This window comes from Mustela putorius, unplaced genomic scaffold (genome assembly GCF_011764305.1).
Source record: "Mustela putorius furo isolate JIRA1106 unplaced genomic scaffold, ASM1176430v1.1 tig00003859_pilon_pilon_pilon, whole genome shotgun sequence".
Classification (NCBI taxonomy): Eukaryota; Metazoa; Chordata; class Mammalia; order Carnivora; family Mustelidae; genus Mustela; species Mustela putorius.
In genome coordinates, this window is record NW_025422011.1 from 16,380,293 (window position 1) to 16,398,087 (window position 17,795).

General features: G+C 38.7%; 1 long non-coding RNA gene across 4 annotated transcripts in view; it reads right to left on the reverse strand.

Annotated features, from left to right (window-relative positions):
- Positions 1–7,145: 7,145 nt before the first annotated feature.
- The window catches only part of LOC106006136, a 41,633-nt gene continuing 30,983 nt past the window's right edge, over positions 7,146–17,795 (reverse strand). For 3 of the 4 annotated variants that reach the window (XR_006602261.1, XR_001180022.2, XR_006602260.1), the window contains one exon: positions 7,146–7,586. This is a non-coding gene — a long non-coding RNA (uncharacterized LOC106006136). Of the gene's footprint in view, positions 7,587–7,625; positions 10,171–17,795 lie in introns of those variants that run through there. The other variant, XR_006602262.1, reaches the window with a different exon arrangement.

The window sequence follows — 17,795 nt, forward strand, 5'->3', positions numbered from 1 at the left end:
AAACTAGAAGCTTGTTTTTTGAAAGAATCAATAAGATTGACAAACTACTGGCTACACTAATCCAAAAGAAAGGAGAGAAAGCCCAAATTAATAAAATTATGAATGAAAAGGGAGATATCACAGCGAACACCAAGGAAGTAGAAACAATCACCAGAAGTTATTATCAACAGTTATATGCCAATAAGCTAAACAACCTAGATGAAATGGATGCATTCCTGGAAAACTATAAACTCCCAAAATTGAACCAGGAAGAAACTGACAACCTAAATAGACTGATATCTAGTAACGAGATTGAAGCAGTGATCAAAAACCTCCCAAAAAACAAGAGTCCAGGACCTCACAGATTCCCTGGGGAATTTTCCCAAACTTTCAAAGAAGAAATAACACCTATTCTCCTGAATCTGTTTCAAAAAATTGAAGCAGAAGGAAAATTTCCAGACTCTTTCTATGAAGCCAGCATTACCCTGACCCCCAAACCAGGCAAAGACCCTACCAAAAAGTAGAATTTCAGACCAATATCACTGATGAATATGGGTGCTAAGATTCTCAACAAGATCCTAGCAAACAGGATCCAATAGCACATTTAAAAGATTATCCACCATGACCAGGTGGGATTCATTCCTGGGCTACAAGGATGGTTCAACATTCGCAAATCAATCAATGTGATAGAACAAATTAATAAGAAAAGAGAGAAGAACCACATGGTTCTCTCAATTGATGCAGAAAAAGCATTTGACAAAATCCAGCATCCATTCCTGATTAAAACGCTTCAATTTATAGGGATAGAGGGAACATTCCTGAACTTCATCAAATCTATCTATGAAAGACCCACAGCAAATATCATCCTCAATGCGAAAAAGCTTTCATCCTGCTCTTTGAGATCAGGAACACGACAAGGATGCTCACTCTCATCACTCTTGTTCAACATAGTATTAGATGTCCTAGCAACAGCAATCAAACAACAAAGAGAAATAAAAGGTATCCAAATAAAAAGATTCTTGATTGCTTGGTGCTCAGTGTAAAGCCTGCTTGAGATTCTTTCCCTCTCCCTCTGCCCCCCCACTCATGCTCTTTCTCTCTTTCTAAAATAAATAAATAAATCATTAAAAAAAAAAAAAAAGGATTCTTGGCCAAGTTGTGGAAAATACAGAACATATGGAAAAACCACATGGGGTAGTGCACTATCCCAAAGTAATTGACAGAGGATCACCATCACCAACCCCAGGCTTGAAGAGACAAGATGGGACTGCCACTTATGAACCTGGGAAGATAGAGATGTGGGTGGAGGACAATCAACGGAGCTGGGACTTTCACTTGAGAGAAACACCAAGTCTGAGGATTTTAAGGAAACTGGAGTGACAATATCAGAGTAATGACCTCATTTTACTCTTTGTCTCCTGCTAATGGGTCCAACCAAACCCAACCAGAAACCAGAGTTCAAGAGAGTCCAAGATCCTCTCTGGCATTCAGAGAAGGATGGAAAAGGATAGAGAGTCAATCTGGAGGGTCCGCAAACATCAGATACCCAGCATGTTGCCCTATCTTCATAAACCTCTGGCACTCCTACTTCATATGGCTGCTTCAAGATAAAGCCAACAGTCTTCTTTAATATACTTATCCACCTCACAAACCTGTACCCCCAACTCTCTCCCATCAGGGTGGAAATTCTTTTGCATCTGGTACAGTGTTATTTGGGCCTTCTTTTTTCCCAGCTAGAACACCAGTGGGTACATGCCCCCAGGCTTGGGGACAGGTATTGACATGTCAGAATTAGCTGGACATGTCTATGCTGAGACCTCCATGTTGAGACCTTCATGATACAATAAAATATGGTAAGATGTACTTAGCAATGAACAGTGACTGATTTAAGTGGAATCTTTCTTTGATAAGTTAGGCAAATCAAGAATCTGCAGGGCTTCAGGATTCTGAATGTCAATAGTTATTGTACAAAAGTGTATAAAATGTAACTCTGGTTTTATTTTACGAGGTTGATTATTTGCATCCTGGATAAATAGCACTTTACTGCATGTTCCATGTTAATAACATCTGACATTTTTTTTAAAAAAAGGTTTTTGATCATTTTGTAAACCAGCTTTGAAATTCCTAGTTCTCAATACTGGCCAGAACCCAAAATGGAAACTGAGAACAAAGAAAAGAAACTGTTTTTATAAATCAGAGGCGGCAGCTTCAGAAATCATGAGAGAGGTCAGAAAACATTTTCAGACTGGTTTTACAACTCCTGTTAGCCTGGTTAATTGATATTACCACCCAAATGTACCTTGACTAAGCTTTGAAAACTTTTGAAGTTCACCTTCCTAAATGGATACAATTCTAAACTCCATGAAGAATGCTAAGTGTTACTCCTCCCCAAAAATAAACTGAATTGAAATTTTATACGATGTTGGAAATTCTTAAGTCAAGTTTGAAGAATCACCTTGAAGCCATTAATTACCAGATAATGCTTAAACCAAAGAAAACGCTCATCTATACAGATGAATAAAAGAACTCACAGGGTGGCCTACCACTAAATTATTTTCTTGGGACCATTGTGAAGGCAATGTCTCTTGGATGGCAAGTCTGGCAGTAGACGCAATGAAGCTATTTTCAGTCATGTGGGCCCCAGGTGCCTTTATAACTCTTATCACTCTCTTGCTCTCCCTGGCCTTCACTCAGGCCTCCTGATCACTCAATTCTCTCCTACTTTAAACATTCCAAGGCCAGAAGACTTCCTTATCTGTTTGGATGAGAAAGCTTAAATGCTTCCTATTTCCCTTTCCAGATACTATGCTAAAAACCGTTTGGTGTTTAACTCCAGTTTGTGACTTTTAAGAGAATCAGCCATGATGGAAAGGCCTAGACAAGGAATCGGGGAGTTTAGGTTCTGGTTTTAATCATGCCATTGTGACATTGGCTATTGTGACTTTGGCGTCACCACTTTATCTCTCTGAGTCTGTTTCCTCTTCTGCAATAGGAGGGTGTTGCATTTCGTTGGTGACTTCCATGCTGTTTTTCAGTCTTCGTTCAAATGAAATCTTACACGAAGTTCAATATGCCAAGCAGAAAAAGAGCTTCTTTGGCTTGAAGGAAATGTGACTTCTACCAATCCTGTGCACCTGACCATTACACTTCCCTCTATCTTTTAAATTCACCTGGCATTCAGAGTATGATCTTTAGCCCATGCATTCAGCTCATGATCCCTGAAGTTATTAAAAAGCAGAACTCTACAGGGAGGAGGTGGGTGGGGCGATGAATGAAATAGGTGAAGAGGACGAAGCCTACAATTAACTCATGAACACTGAGTAATATATGGAAGTGCAGAATCACTGTATTGTACACCTAAAACTAATATAACACTGTATATTCACTATGCTGGAATTAGTATTTTTAAAAAACAGAACTCTACAAGAGTATTGTAATAGTGTTGTATAATGACAGAAGCTAGCTACACTTGTGGTGAACAAGGCATAATGTACAAACTTGTAGAATCACTATGTTGTACACCTGAAACTACTGTAACATTGTGTGTCAATTATACTGCAATTAATAAATAAATTAAAAATAAACAAACAAAAAACCTCCAATAATTTTTTTTAGACCAAAAAAAAAAAAAAAAAAAAAAAGAAGCAGAACTCTGGGCACCGCCTCTACCATCTACTAAATTAGTCTGTCTGGTTAGAAGTAGGGCTCAGCAATATTTAAACAAGCATCTCAGGTAAATCTCGTGAACATGAAAATTTGAGCACAGCAAAGCACACTGAAATGCTCAGGGCCAGGTATTTCTGAAGTCTTTTTCTACTTCAACACTCTAACTTTCATTGTTAATACTTAAGTCTGACAAATCCCTTTGAAATCTGATGAAAGCAATAAATCTTCTGAGAAAAGTACACACACACATACACACACGAGCACAAAGTACTCACACATGAACACAGACACATACCTGAAATTTGCCTAGAATTTTAGCAAGTTTAAATACCCAGTTATGGGGTGACTGGGTAGTTCAGTTAGTTAAGTGACCAGCCCTTGATTTCAGCTCAGGCTGTGATCCCAGGGTTGTGAGACTGAGTTCTGCTACAGGCTCTGCACGGGGCTTGGAGTAGATCCTGCTTAAGATTCGCTTTCCATCTCCCTCTGCCTCTCTCCTCTATTCCCCCACCCCACTTGCTCACTCTTCCTCTTTCTCTAAAGACAAAATACCCAGTTATGTACCTTCCTGATGTCCATCCATGAACACTATGGGCCCATAGTTAAAACCACTCTGACATCTATGACATAACAGTGATATTTCAGGGTGAATGTGGCGATTTATTAGAGAAGGAGCCCTTCTGGGATTAAATCAAACTCTCTTGACTGCTGGATATTGCTCTAAATCAAAGCTTCCTCTGATTTATGACCTGTAAACCAGTTTTGAACTTGTTCAAAATATTTGATTTTTTTGTTTGTTTGTTTCTCTTATTCACCAGGATAGTGTCATCCTGAATTTTCCTCAAATACTTCACTATAGGTATGAGGATGAAATTGCTAAACTAGCTGATATTTCCCCAAGATTCTTGATATAAGGACTGTTCAGTTCCTAATTGGTTTGCTTCCCAAATTGCATGCATAGACATTCTCACGATGGAAAAAGAGGGTCATGTCTTCCAACAGGAATGATGTGGCCACCTCATTTTTGGAAGCCCCAACATTCTTTTCAGAGGACCAAGGGTGAGCATGGAACTAGTTTTCAATCTGCCAAACAATAAAACTGTGTGGTGGCGCCAAGCACCCCTATAAAGGGCTGTTCCATAAATATTCATGGACCATGACAAGGAACATGATGGTCCCTCCTCAAAAGTCTGTCTCCATTTTTCACAGTGCCACCCAAATATACCATAAGATATGTTGGAGTGGGAACTCCAACATATAACATAGGCAAGGCTCTGTACTACCTGCATGATTTCTTTGTGCTTTTTTCCCCCTAAACTTTCTCTTGCAATTTGAGTGACTCGGGCTTTCATTCTGCCTTTGGCCAGACCGCAAAAGCCCACCTCCAAATCCACTCCCCCACCTACGTATTCCCAGTCAATAGGGAACCACTTAACTACATGAACATTAACTAATTTGAAATTTGCTTTTCATCCCAGCACTAATAGGAGAAGAGGAATGTGTTTGTGTTTGCAAGTTTTCCATATGGGTTAAGTAAAGATTGTTTGCTCAAGTTTGAAGCTTGGAAGAGAAAGGAAAAACAAGCCCCATGTCTCATCTTGTCCTTTGGAGGTAGGCAGAAGAGTCATTGTTCCCATTGCAGCTGAAACCTGTGGGCTGAGACACCACTAGAGTCTCTTCTCTGAGGTTTCTAAAAAAGTTTCCCACAGACTTATCCTTGTTAGCAACCGTGGCAGGCTATTGTGTTTTGCCCTTCATTCCTTATTTATTGCTAAAAAAGTGGTAATGACAGCTCAGAATGGAAAGAGTGGCAGGAAAGGAGTGAAACATAGGAATGAGGTATTGATATAAACAAGAGAAGTTGCTAAAAAGGGAAAGGAGTCCCTTGTCCTCTAAAAGCTCAAAGTGCCTTTTCTCATCTGGCAAGACTGGACCGAAAGCAAAATTATTTATAAAGGCAAACAGATAAGAAAAATTACTAATCCAGGATGCCAGGTATACCCCTACCTCTTCCCACAAACAAAATGTTGCCTTTTAATTCTTTGGAGTTAAAACAAGGCCCAGAACAATGAAGAAAACTATGCTTGAGGATATATAATATGGAAGCAGGAGCTAGGATTCTGAAAATACAACCCCACCTTTCATAATCTCAAAGAAAAAAAAAAAAAAAACCCTGTGGAACTAAGGGTTCTCTCCACTCCTTAGCTGAGCCATGGCCAAACTAAGGATGCTGCTATTGATCAAGGGCTTATTAGGGGCTCTAGGTTTTTGATCTTGGCTTATGTCTTTAGTGAGATATGCATCATCTTCCATGCTTCTCCTTACACTATAGTTTTTATAGCACGTCAGCAGCCTCTATTCTGAACGCAGCTTTAGCCCATTAGTAAAAAGAAATGGCAATGTAGAATGAAAAGCTCCAATGTCTCCCCATCACCAAAATAACAGAATCCTAGGTCTTCAACATGGTCTACATGGACCACTATAATCTGCCCCTTGCCACTGTTCCAGATCCAAGTCCTAATATTTTGCCTCTTATACCTTAGGTTAAACAGTTTCAGAAACTTTAATTTCCTCCAAATGACTGTGCTACTTTAGGCTTCTATGGGTTTTCCTATGATATTTCAATTCTCCCCTTACTCATTCTTTTGTTTGTACCTAACCTCACCTGTCAATATAGAACTCAGGTGCCATCACATCTAGGAAGTCATTCTTAGCATCCCAGACCACTCCTTCATATGGAATTAGGCACCTGTGAATGGTATCCTCAAGAGAATTACCATTTTATTGAAATTACTTATTTTTGTGTGTATCTCCTCTATTAAAGCACAGGTTCCTCAAGGATAAAGATGATGTCTTATTTAGTGTCCTCACTGCCAAGCAAAAAGTAAACATCTAATTGAATTTAATCAAAGAAAGGGAGCCTTCATAAGGACATGATAGGCAAGCCTTTCTTGGTCCTGTACTCATCAGCTGAAACTGACATTATTGTTGACATCTTCCATCTTCCCCAGTTGCCAGCAAGGTTCCTTGGTAAGCTTTAGGTATGGTCTGCATAGCCTAGTTCCACATGCCCAGTGTCCTCTGAGCCTCAATTCTGAGTCTCTGCTCAAGTCTTTCAATGTAAACAAATCCATTTTCAATTTCCTCATCCATCCAGGAACAGCCAGCAGCTGACATCTCTGGAAACACTAACCCAGGACCAGACAGAACCCATACTCCCCTCTCCTATCAATCCATTATTCCCAACATGATTATTGAAATGATTGTCTTAAATTTGAATTTCCTGTAACAAGAGTGAAAGAGATCTGTGTGTGGTGGTTTCACTTATTTGACTGAATCTTATTCATTTATTTAAAATTTTTTTTCGCCTGAAACATAGGATACAGGGGATGAAGAGAAATTAATTCATTAAACATAACTCCTATAATCCCTTTTTTTAAAAAAAAATATTTTTATTTATTTATTTGAGAAAGAGAGAGAGCACAAGAGGGGTGAGGGGCACAGGGAAAAGCAGACTCTCCTTGAGCAGAGAGCCTGATAAAGAGTTCAATCCTGGGCTCTGGGATCAGGACCTGTGTGGAAGGCAGATACTTTACCAACTGAGCCACCCAGGTGCTCCCATAAGGTCTCTTTCAAGGCTATGATGATGTGTTTTGTAGCAGAAACTGATAATTGTTTACCAAAATCTGGGTGCTACCCTTCATAATGTCAAATCATTGCTGGGAGGAGACTTCTTAGCCAAAGACTACATTTCCTGGAACTGTTTACATCTATTGTGGCCATGTGACCAAGTTTCACCAATAAAATAGAAATAGAAGAAATGAATGTCTTCTCTCATCCTAGGCTTTAAAGACGCATTTATAAGTTCTCCATGCACTTTTATTCCTGCTTGTTGAATGCAGAGGACACAGGGACCATGGAGCGAAGGCTGGCAAACTTCTCTGAAAAGGAATAGATAGTAAATATTTAATACTTTGTTGTCATCTTATCTCTGTTAGAAGTACTCCACTCTACCTTCATAGTACAAAAGAAGCCATGAGCAACACATAAACATTTGAAATCATGTTCTAATAAAACTTTATTTACAAAATAAGTGGTAAGTCCACAGGACATTATTTTCCAACCCCTGCCTTAGATGATAGCAGAACATGAGATAGAAAAAGTTGACTCCTCAAATTCAACATGGAGAAAAATCAGCAACACATGCCAGGATCACAAGACTTCACTTATTACATGAATATAATAGCTAACTTCTATTTTGTTGGGCCACTGAGATTTTAGAGCTTATTTATTAAATAAGTTAGGGCGGTCTTCACTAGCATGATTCTAGTACAAAATTTAAAAATTGAGAATTAAATATGTAAAGTTGAAGAGCCACCAAGATGAGCATAAGGCAGAGCCACAAGATCCTATTCTGCTGCTCACCAGTCTCCTGATCCATGCTGGTTCCTAGAATCAGTTACTTGTTCTCATCCTTTTCTTCCTATTCTCCTGTCCTCTGTCTTATACTTTAACAGTTGGTCATATAAAAAAGAAGTAAAACATGATATACTTTACTCCATAAACCTGCTTCAATACTGTACTGCTACACTTAACTCCGTACATATTTCTTTAAACTTTGTAGCAAGTTGTCATAGATAACCTGGTTAAGGAAAAGAGCAACCATGTGCCACACACAAAGGTATTACTGTCTTCTATGGCCAAAGTTGTAAAAGTAAAAGGCCTGGTGCCTTCTTTGTGTTAATGTCCATTAGCGGGCCCTAAAGCAATATAGCTTGAAACTAATGTGCACCAGAGTGTGGTAAAATTCTTGCTTAACTTCTAATTACAAAACTATCTCAGCCTATGCATCAAACATGTGTCCAAAGTTTGGGGGCAGATGGTTAGGAAGGATGGAGAGATGGTGGGGGAAGGGGATGGAGTGGTTGACGCTTTTACCAGGAACAAGTTCAAAACACAAGCTCACTCTAAACTCATCATCATTTCTGTCCTCCAGCAATTAAAACTGTAAGTGTGTGTATTTTATCATGCCTTCAGTTGTAAGTAATAACAAATTCAAATCCAAATCAACCATATTTAAATGGCATAAGGAACTTCTGGTCTCATTTAAGTGAAAAAAAGTAGGACGGGGTTTAGGAATGGCTTGATCAGGGATCTGGCTCTATTTCCTTAAAATTCACTTGTCTCTTCCTTCCTACATTTGATAGCTATATCCAAACATCTTCTCTTGTGGCTATAGTGGCCTCAGAACTTGTACCTGTACACTATATCTTTCAAAATAAGACAGGGACCCTATCTTTTCTCTAATTACATATAAAATAATTCCATATTCTGACTTAACTAACCTGGTCAGGTAAATGGCATATGTTCATTGGTTTAGATCTATGGTTATTGCTAATACCTGAGCATAAATGCTTTGCCAAATGGGATGAAAGAATGCTGACTGGCTTTTGCTAATCAGGGCCCAATCAATCTGCAGAGTAACTATGTAATAGGTGAGGAGTGAAGCAGACCTTCAAGGGTAATTACAATGTCCAGTACACTAAGTCAAGGTTAGCATGTCTGGCCCCTCTCCTACAGTCTCTTCAAAGACAAGCTTCATGTCTTCATATAGGTAGATCCCATGCTACCACACCCTACCAACAACTCACTAGACCTTGCTTCACTGCCTTGTGAGTAAGAAATTATCCCTATTTCACTGCTGATGGAATTGAGAATGTTTAAATCAAATCCCCCCTTAAAATATTACAGCTAATAAGCAGTACACTCAGGGTACAGACACAGCTCCACCTGATTCAATTCCATGTTCTCATACCCCATATGATGTCTCCCACCCTGATACAAATATAAGTCAAAGTTAGATGTTATCACCCCACCCTGGCTTACCATGTTAAGAAATTTCCCATCTGAACAGTGGAATCTGCTTTGTTTTCTTATGTATATGTATGGATAATATTTTCTATAAGTACAGAATCCACAGTTTAAGTCTGGAAAGAATACATTCTGGGTCCTTGTGTCTACGTATAATCATGTATTGAATAGAAAATGTTTATGGTGGATGTGAGGGTGCACATGGATATATGTTCTATTTTCTGGTTATCTTAAAATCTTAACAATAGATGGCTTGCATGGCTCTCTTTAATTTTGAAAAAGCTCCACAGGTTTATGGCATATGGCTAGGCTCCCTCCAGAAACACTCCAATATGTCCCATAAAATCATCCTGGTGTTGTTACACAGTGAAGACATCTGCTTGTCTAACTTGTCATTTCCACATTAGTACCTAGACATACACACACTTAACACAGTCCTTGGAGAAGGTATCTTAAAACCTTCTTCGCTTTTTAACTCCATCATCCTCAAAGGTCTGGGAAGTTAAAAGGTATGTTCATATTATGCAAGTATTGAATATGACTAAATGCAAGAGGTGATAGTGAGATCACCTTAAATTTCCTACTCAACTTGCCTACTTAACAGCCATAACTTTGGGCAGGTTATTAACCTCTCCAAATCTTCATTTCTCTTATCTGTAAAACAGAGATAATAATAATAATAATTATTATTATTATTCTATATGGTTGTAATGAACACATTGGCACATTGAAAACATTAAAAAATGTTCACTGCTACTATTATTATGATAGATATTTGTATCTGTATCACCCTTATGATTATTAATTAGAATTAGTATTTTACTCAAATGACCAAATTCATTTTATTTCCTTACTGTTGGATATCAGTTGCATAAAATTTCCATCTACTTAATATACTGCCTTTGGGAATCTAACCTTTAATTTAGATAAAGGTCTGTTTTTCTCTTTCATATAAAAGGAAAATAAACAAACAGACACAAAACATATTTTTTAATATCTTGGATATTTACTTTCTGATTTATGCTATCCAGCACTGTGCTTAAAGCTTTTCTTCCATTTCTTTTTTTGTTAGCTAAAGTAGCAGATCTTCTTACAATTTCCTTTAGTAATTACTTTTGGTACTTACCAGGTCTAAGCAACTAAGACACAGACCCTATAAAGAAAATGTCATCTCTACACAGTCAATAGACCCAGGTTTCAATGGGCTTAACCTGAAGCTCTGGTCTGCCAAGCACTTTGGTGTTACATCCCAAGGGCCCTGGAGCTAATGAAACATGTTGCACTCCTAATATCTACTTAAGCAAATTGAATGTGGCTATCCAAGAAAATTACTCCGTTGTCATGGTAACTCTTTTACTACTTTAGGTCAAGAAGAACAGGCAAAAAAAAAAAAAAAAAAAAAAAAAAAAAAAAAACCTGGCAGCAAACTTTACAATCTAAAATAAAGTTGTGGGAGGTATGAGGCAGAGGCAAAGACAAGTGAGGGATTTAATTCAATATGGAGGAAAACACCTGAGATACAATGAGCTCCCCATAATGTGCTCCCATTCACCATGTTTAGACATAAGGTTGGGGGTGTCTCAGCAATAGGTTCACAGAGTGTGAAATATGGAAAAGCTCTTAGGGTATCTAATCTGAGCCCCTCATTTTACAAATAAAGAAACAAGCCCAGAGGGGTAGGACAACTCACACAAGTTAGCATACTAAATTACTTGGCCCACACCAAAGCGGAAACAAGGTCTCCTGCTTTCCTTCCCAAGTTTCTTTTATCATTATATCCCCAGAATTTAAGTGCATAAAAGAACTATCCAAAAGACCTTTAGGAATCTTTTCTATTATGCTAATATATATATTTTAAAGATTTCTGCATTTATTTGAGAGAGAGAGAGAGAGTCAGAGAGAGACTGAGAAAGAGAGAGAAAGACAGCATGAGATGGGGAAAAGCCAGAGGGAGACAATCTCTGGGACTCCAGGAGCATGACCTGAGCTGAAAGCATTCACTTAACCAACTGAGCCACCCAGGTGCCCCTTTGAAAATTATAAAGGATTGATTCAGTGCAGAAGAGGAAGACAGGTTAGTCTTAAACTGATTCCAGGACTGGCCAGTTATTGAAAAGTTGGAAAGATTTCACTCATCGTACATTAATTACACATTGGCACTATATTAGGTGGATCCCAGAGATCCATGATGGATCCCAGAGATCACAGATGATATAGTCAAATAAGTTAGGCCACTCATGGTTCTCATAAAAGCAGAACACTTCTTATGTTTATGCTTAGAGTCAAGAGTCTGAAAATCTCCACTTTCAAGAAATTTATTCTTCATTTCACAAACGTTAGAACATACGGAAAAGTTATGGTACTAACAAGCAACAGACATGCCCTGATTTTAATTCTATGATGCTATCAATACAAAGAAAGAGTATAAATTGTAAAATAAGAAAAAGAGAGGAATTTTAATGTCTTTATCAATGAAAAGGTAATACTAGTTGGTTAAAAAAAAAAAAAAAGAGGACCTAGGAAATTAAGCTAGTACATAGCAGCAAACCAATAACATGGAAAAGGACCCTTCTATGTACAACATTTCTAAGATGTGTATGTAGGTTAACATCACTGTATCATGTCCATCTTGATCTAATACTAGTCCATTTGTTGGCTAGACCAAAAACAGGTACTTCAGTCTTATCCCTTAATGGTGCTCCTTGCTTTTCTGATTGAACTTCTCCCCAGCTATCCCTGGATTCCAACTGCTGGCAGAGGAAATAAGTCTTGGTACCCCATTCTTAGGCCAGTTTTTCCTAAGACCAACAACAATCTGATGATTATTCAGACTTAAACCCAGAAGGACTTGCAAGAATTGAGAGGGAGCCTATTATAAAAGGATTGATTATAAAAGGAAGTGATTAAACAATAAGACTACCTTATAGAGATGTGGAAACATCACACCAAAAGAAAATATGACCCTGCCATGGTACTCTATAGTGGATTCAATTTCTGTAATCAGACTATCACCTGGGCAAAAACTAATGTTCCTTGGATGGATGGAGAGGTAGGTAGCTAGAAAAGAACAAAGCCATGAGTACAAATGATAGTGTTAATAAATTCTAAAACAAGGATAACTTATGGGCACATTCATCTAATCAGTCACTCACAGAACAGTATTTGTTGTGGAGTTACTATGTACCAGATTCTATTCTAGGTGTTAGAGTTATAGTCGACTGTAACTCTCTTCTTCCCAGTGACTCTTCAAAGAAGCCCTTAGAGTTCACAAATACATAATCTACTGTCATTACTCAGTCACTCTTTCGTAAGCCCAGAATCTACAATATTTCATTGACCACACCAAATAACTTATGGAGCCAACCAGACAGCAGAATTCAATTCAAGTTGGCAAATATTGAGCTTCAACATGTACTAGCAACCACCTGTGATACCTCATGGTACCCTCATGGACTTTACTATTCTGTAAAGAAATGATTTAATATGAACACACCCATGCACACACACATACATACACATGTATAAGAGACAGAACAGTAATGTCATCAGAGAGCTACAAAGAAAATGTTCTCAGAACTCAGAGGAGTTAAAAACATCCTGTGAAGGAACTGGAAAATGCTTTATAAATTAGTTTGTTTTTGTTTTTGCTATTAAAGAAAGGAATTGGCAGGACAGAAATGGCTCAAAAGAGCATTCCAGGTAAAGAAAAGCAGCAGGAAACCCTGGCTTATGTTTAAAGGTCAGCAAAACTTTCTACCTTCAATGCTTTTTAAGGAAAGATGGCTGGGGATGAGGCATTTCTACACTCTTCTTAATGATTTTCCAAGTCGAAAGTTTTGATGATAAGTTAGAGGTGGCAAGACCTATTTGAGAATTTGACAAAAGTAATAGTTCTGCACTCCCCCAAAACATACTTAGTCCCCAGGTAAGAAGTCCCAAGTTAGACTCCTTCCCAACTCCTTTAAAAACTTCAGCTGCCACTTTCCAGGAAAAGTCATGTCAGCTAACTTTCCATCTGACCCCACTCCTGACTACTTCTACTAGACATAGATGTGACTAGCTTTAAATGAAACTGGAAATGGACCTTCCATTTGTTCTGCTGTAATTAATACAAGTCAGACTGCTTATATTGGTAAGCACAAACTGAACTGGAGGGCACTGAACGCCCCCCCTCCCTTAGGAAGGTTCTCCAGTGAATGATGACAGTGCCACACGGGCCAGAGAAAGAAAGAATTAATGCATGCTACATGGCAGCAGCTTGCAAGTATGAAATTGCTACATGGCTCCTTAAACACTTGAATTGGCTGAAAATCAAATGTGTATTCACAAACATGTCCCCATTGTATACAAACATTTATACATCTTGATGACAATCATCTGAATTCAGTATTCAGACTTTTCCAACATCGTTCTTTTCTGCTTCTTACCAGAGATCACATACAGACTTGGACCTTACCTAACTAATAATATGAGCAGGTTATTCTCAATTTAGTGTTTTGCCAGCAAACTGGTTAGACTCCACCAGAAGACCTCCTTAAGAGATTGTAAACTATTGTTCTATGGGGCATGTTGGGCCCAGAGATTTATTTTATTTAGTGCATAATATTTTTTTAATCTTAGACTGTTCTTAACATTTTGAAATCAGGTAATTCCATATTAAAATTTAAATTGCTGCGGACTTTTTAAAGAATCTGGAGATCTTATAATAATGAGCATAATTTTACACAGCAATAATCAGTTTAAGGTGAACTATGACAAGGGAAAGTGTAAGGTTTTATAGGCAAGGTAAACACAACACCAGGCGAGTTAAGCGCAAGGCAAGATTTATTAATGGCACTCTCTGGGGACACCTGGGTAGCTCAGTGGGTTAAAGCCTCTGCCTTCAGCTTAGGTCATGATCTCAGGGTCCTGGGATCGAGCCCTGCAACTTTCTGAGCTTTCTGCTCAGTGGGGGGCCTGCTTCCCTCCCTTTCTCTCTCTGTGAAATGAATAAATGAAATCTTAAAAAAAAAAAAAAATAGCACTCTCCAGCGAAGTTTCAGGGCTCAGGAGAAGGGGAGCCAGGAAAGTCATGCCAGGAGGAGATCAGCACTCTCCGGCAAGGTTCCAAGACTCGGGAGGAGGGAGCTGGGAAAGTTCGTGCTGGGAGGGAGTCAGCAGGGTCTTTCATCAGGATAAGGCAGGGCATGGGTTCACATCCATACATGGTAAGGTATTTGGTGATGGGAGGGAATGAGGGAGTCCTGATACTCCTGTTTCTTGCGTAGGTATCAGGTTACTTATGGAGACAGGACCTCGGCATACATCCTTTTGGCAGGAGAGTCAAGGGTTAAGGAAGGGGAGGGGGGTGGCCTGGAAGATGGTGGCCTGGTGGTCATTTCTATTTTTCCTCCTGCATTCCCAAAGCCTCAACAGAAAGAGGCAAGATGGTGGAGGAATAGCAGATTGAAATGATGTCAGGTCATAGGAGTTCAGCTAGATAGTTATCAAACCATTCCGAACACCTACAAACCCAACAGACTGACAAAAAGAAGAGCAGCAATTCTAGAAACAGAAAATTGACTACTTTCTGAAAGGTAGAACATGTGGAGAAGTGAATCTGAAGCGCCAGGAAGATAAACCGCGGGGGAGGGGCTGGCTCCCAGCAAGCGGCAGAGCTGTGGAGCACAAAATTAGAACTTTTAGAAGTCCGCTCCACTGAAGGACAATGCTCCAGAGGCTAAGCGGGGGTGGAGCCCTCGCGGGGACAGCATGGTCTCAGGTCCCACAGGGTCACAGAAGGATTGGGGGTATCTGAGTGTGGCAGAGCTGCCAGGTATTGGAGCAGGGAAGCCAGCTACAGAGACAGAGCCAAGGAGCAATCTCTCAGTTCAGGATTACCTTAAGCCATGATCTGCAGCACAGTCGGGCCATTGCTCTTTAGGCAAGGGATCCCAAAAGTGGCAGATCTGGGGAGACTCACCTTCCTCCTCTGGAGGCAGGAATCTGCTGAGTTTGGAGATTCCAAATGGGGCGGTGTGTCAGAGACAGAAATGCTCAGTCACAGGGTGGGTGAGCACAGAGCGTGGCCAGAAACCAGGGAGACGGGAGGGATTGACCCTTTTCTCTGAGGGTGCACTGAGGAGTGGGGCCCTGAGCTCCTCCAGGCTGGAGATTGGGAAGCCGTCATTTTCATTCCCATCCTCCAGAGCTCTACAGAAAGCATTCAGGGAACAAAAACTCCCAAAAGTGAACTCGAGCAGATTTCTTAGCGTGGCCTCTGGCAAGGGCGGTGCAATTCCGCCTCAGGAAAGACATTTGAGAATCACTGCAACAGGCTGCTCCCCAAGAAGATCATCAAGAACATCCAGCCAAGATCAAGCTCACTGATCAAGGAGAAGAGAGGAACTCCAGAGAGAGGCGAAAGCATTGCATGGAATTCATGGCTTTCTCCCTATGAGAAAAGTCGCAAAGTTAAATTAAATTTTTAATTTTTTTTTCTTATTCTAATTTTTAAAATTTGTCCCTTTCCTCTTTTAACATATTTAACTAGTTTATCTTAATGCCTTTCTAAAAAATTTTTTAAAGCCTTCATTATTATATTCATATTTTATCCTTTATTGTATTTAACCTTATTTTTTGTATACATATAGGATATTTGTTTTTGTTTTTGTTTTTTTAATTTTGGAATACAATTTCTTCTAATAGATCAAAATATGCCCTAAATCTAATACAGGGCTTTGTTGTAGTCTCCAGCCTAAGCACATTACCTCCACCTCTTTTTCCTTCTTCTTTCTCTTCCTGAGCAACTTATCTTATCAAATCCTTTCCTGATTTTTTTAAAATTTTTTCTGTACAGTCATATTCCATCCCTTCATCATGTTTACCCTTATTTTTCTGTATATATAAGGTTTTCTTTCTTTAAAATCTTGGGAGGTAGTTTATATTAATAAACCAAAATACACCCAAAATCAAGTGGGTGGCTCAGGTCTATTCACCAAAAAAGAAAATATATTTTATATATTTATATATATAAAATATATTTATATATTTATATATTTAAATATATAAATATATATAATTATTTATTATTTATTTATGTTAATATATATATATATATTTTTTTCTTTTAACCCATTTTCTTCTCCCCCCAGTTTTGGGTCTCCTCTGATTTAGTTAGTGTACATTTTTCTGGGGTCTTTTCCACCCTTTTAGTATTTTATTCCCTCATTCATATATTTTTATCTGAATAAAATAACAAAGCAGAAAAACGCATCACAAAAAAACAAAACAAGAGGCCTACTGACTTCTATGGACCTAATGAATACAGACATTGGTAATATGTCAGATCTAAAGTCCAGTATGACTATTCTCAAGGTGCTAGCTGGGCTCAAAAAAGGCATGGAAGATATTAGAGAAACGCTTGTCTGGAGAAATAAAAACCCTTTCTGGAGAAATAAAAGAACTAAAATCTAAGCAAGTTGAAATCAAAAAGGAATTAACGAGGTGCAATCAAGAATGGAGGCTCTTACTGCAGGATAAATGAGGCAGAAGAGAGAATTAGTGATACAGAAGACTAAATGATGGGGAATAAAGAAGCTGAGTAAAAGAGAGACAAACAACTATGGGACCACAAGGGAAGAATTTGAGAGATAAATGATACTGTAAGACAAAACAATGTCAGAGTAATTGGGATTCCAGAAGAAGAAGAAAGAGAGAGGAGAGCATAAGGTATATTGGAGAAAACTATAATATAGAATTTCCCTAATATGACAAAGGGAACAAGCATCAAAATCCAGGAGGTACAGAGAACCTCCCTCAAAAATTAATAAAAATAGGTCCACACCCATCATCTAATAGTAAAACTTACTAGTCTTAGTGACAAAGAGAAAATTCTGAAAGCAGCTCAGGGCAAGAAGTCTGTAACATACAATGGTAGAAACATTAGATTGGCAGCAGACTTATCCACAGAGAGGTGGCAGGCCAGGAAGGACTGGCATTATATGTTCAGAGCACTAAATGAGAAAAATATACAGCCAAGAATACTATATCCAGCTAGGCAGTCATTGAAAATAGAAAAGATAAAAAGCTTCTAGGACAAACAAAAATTAAAAGAATTTGCAAACACCAAACCAGCCCTGTAGAAAATATTGAAAGGGGTCCTCTAAGCAAAGAGGGAGCCTAGAAGTAACAGACCAGAAAGGAACAGAGACAATATACAGTAACAGTCACTTTACAGGCAATACAATGGGCATTAAATTCATATCTTTCAATAGTTACCCTGAATATAAATGGGCTAA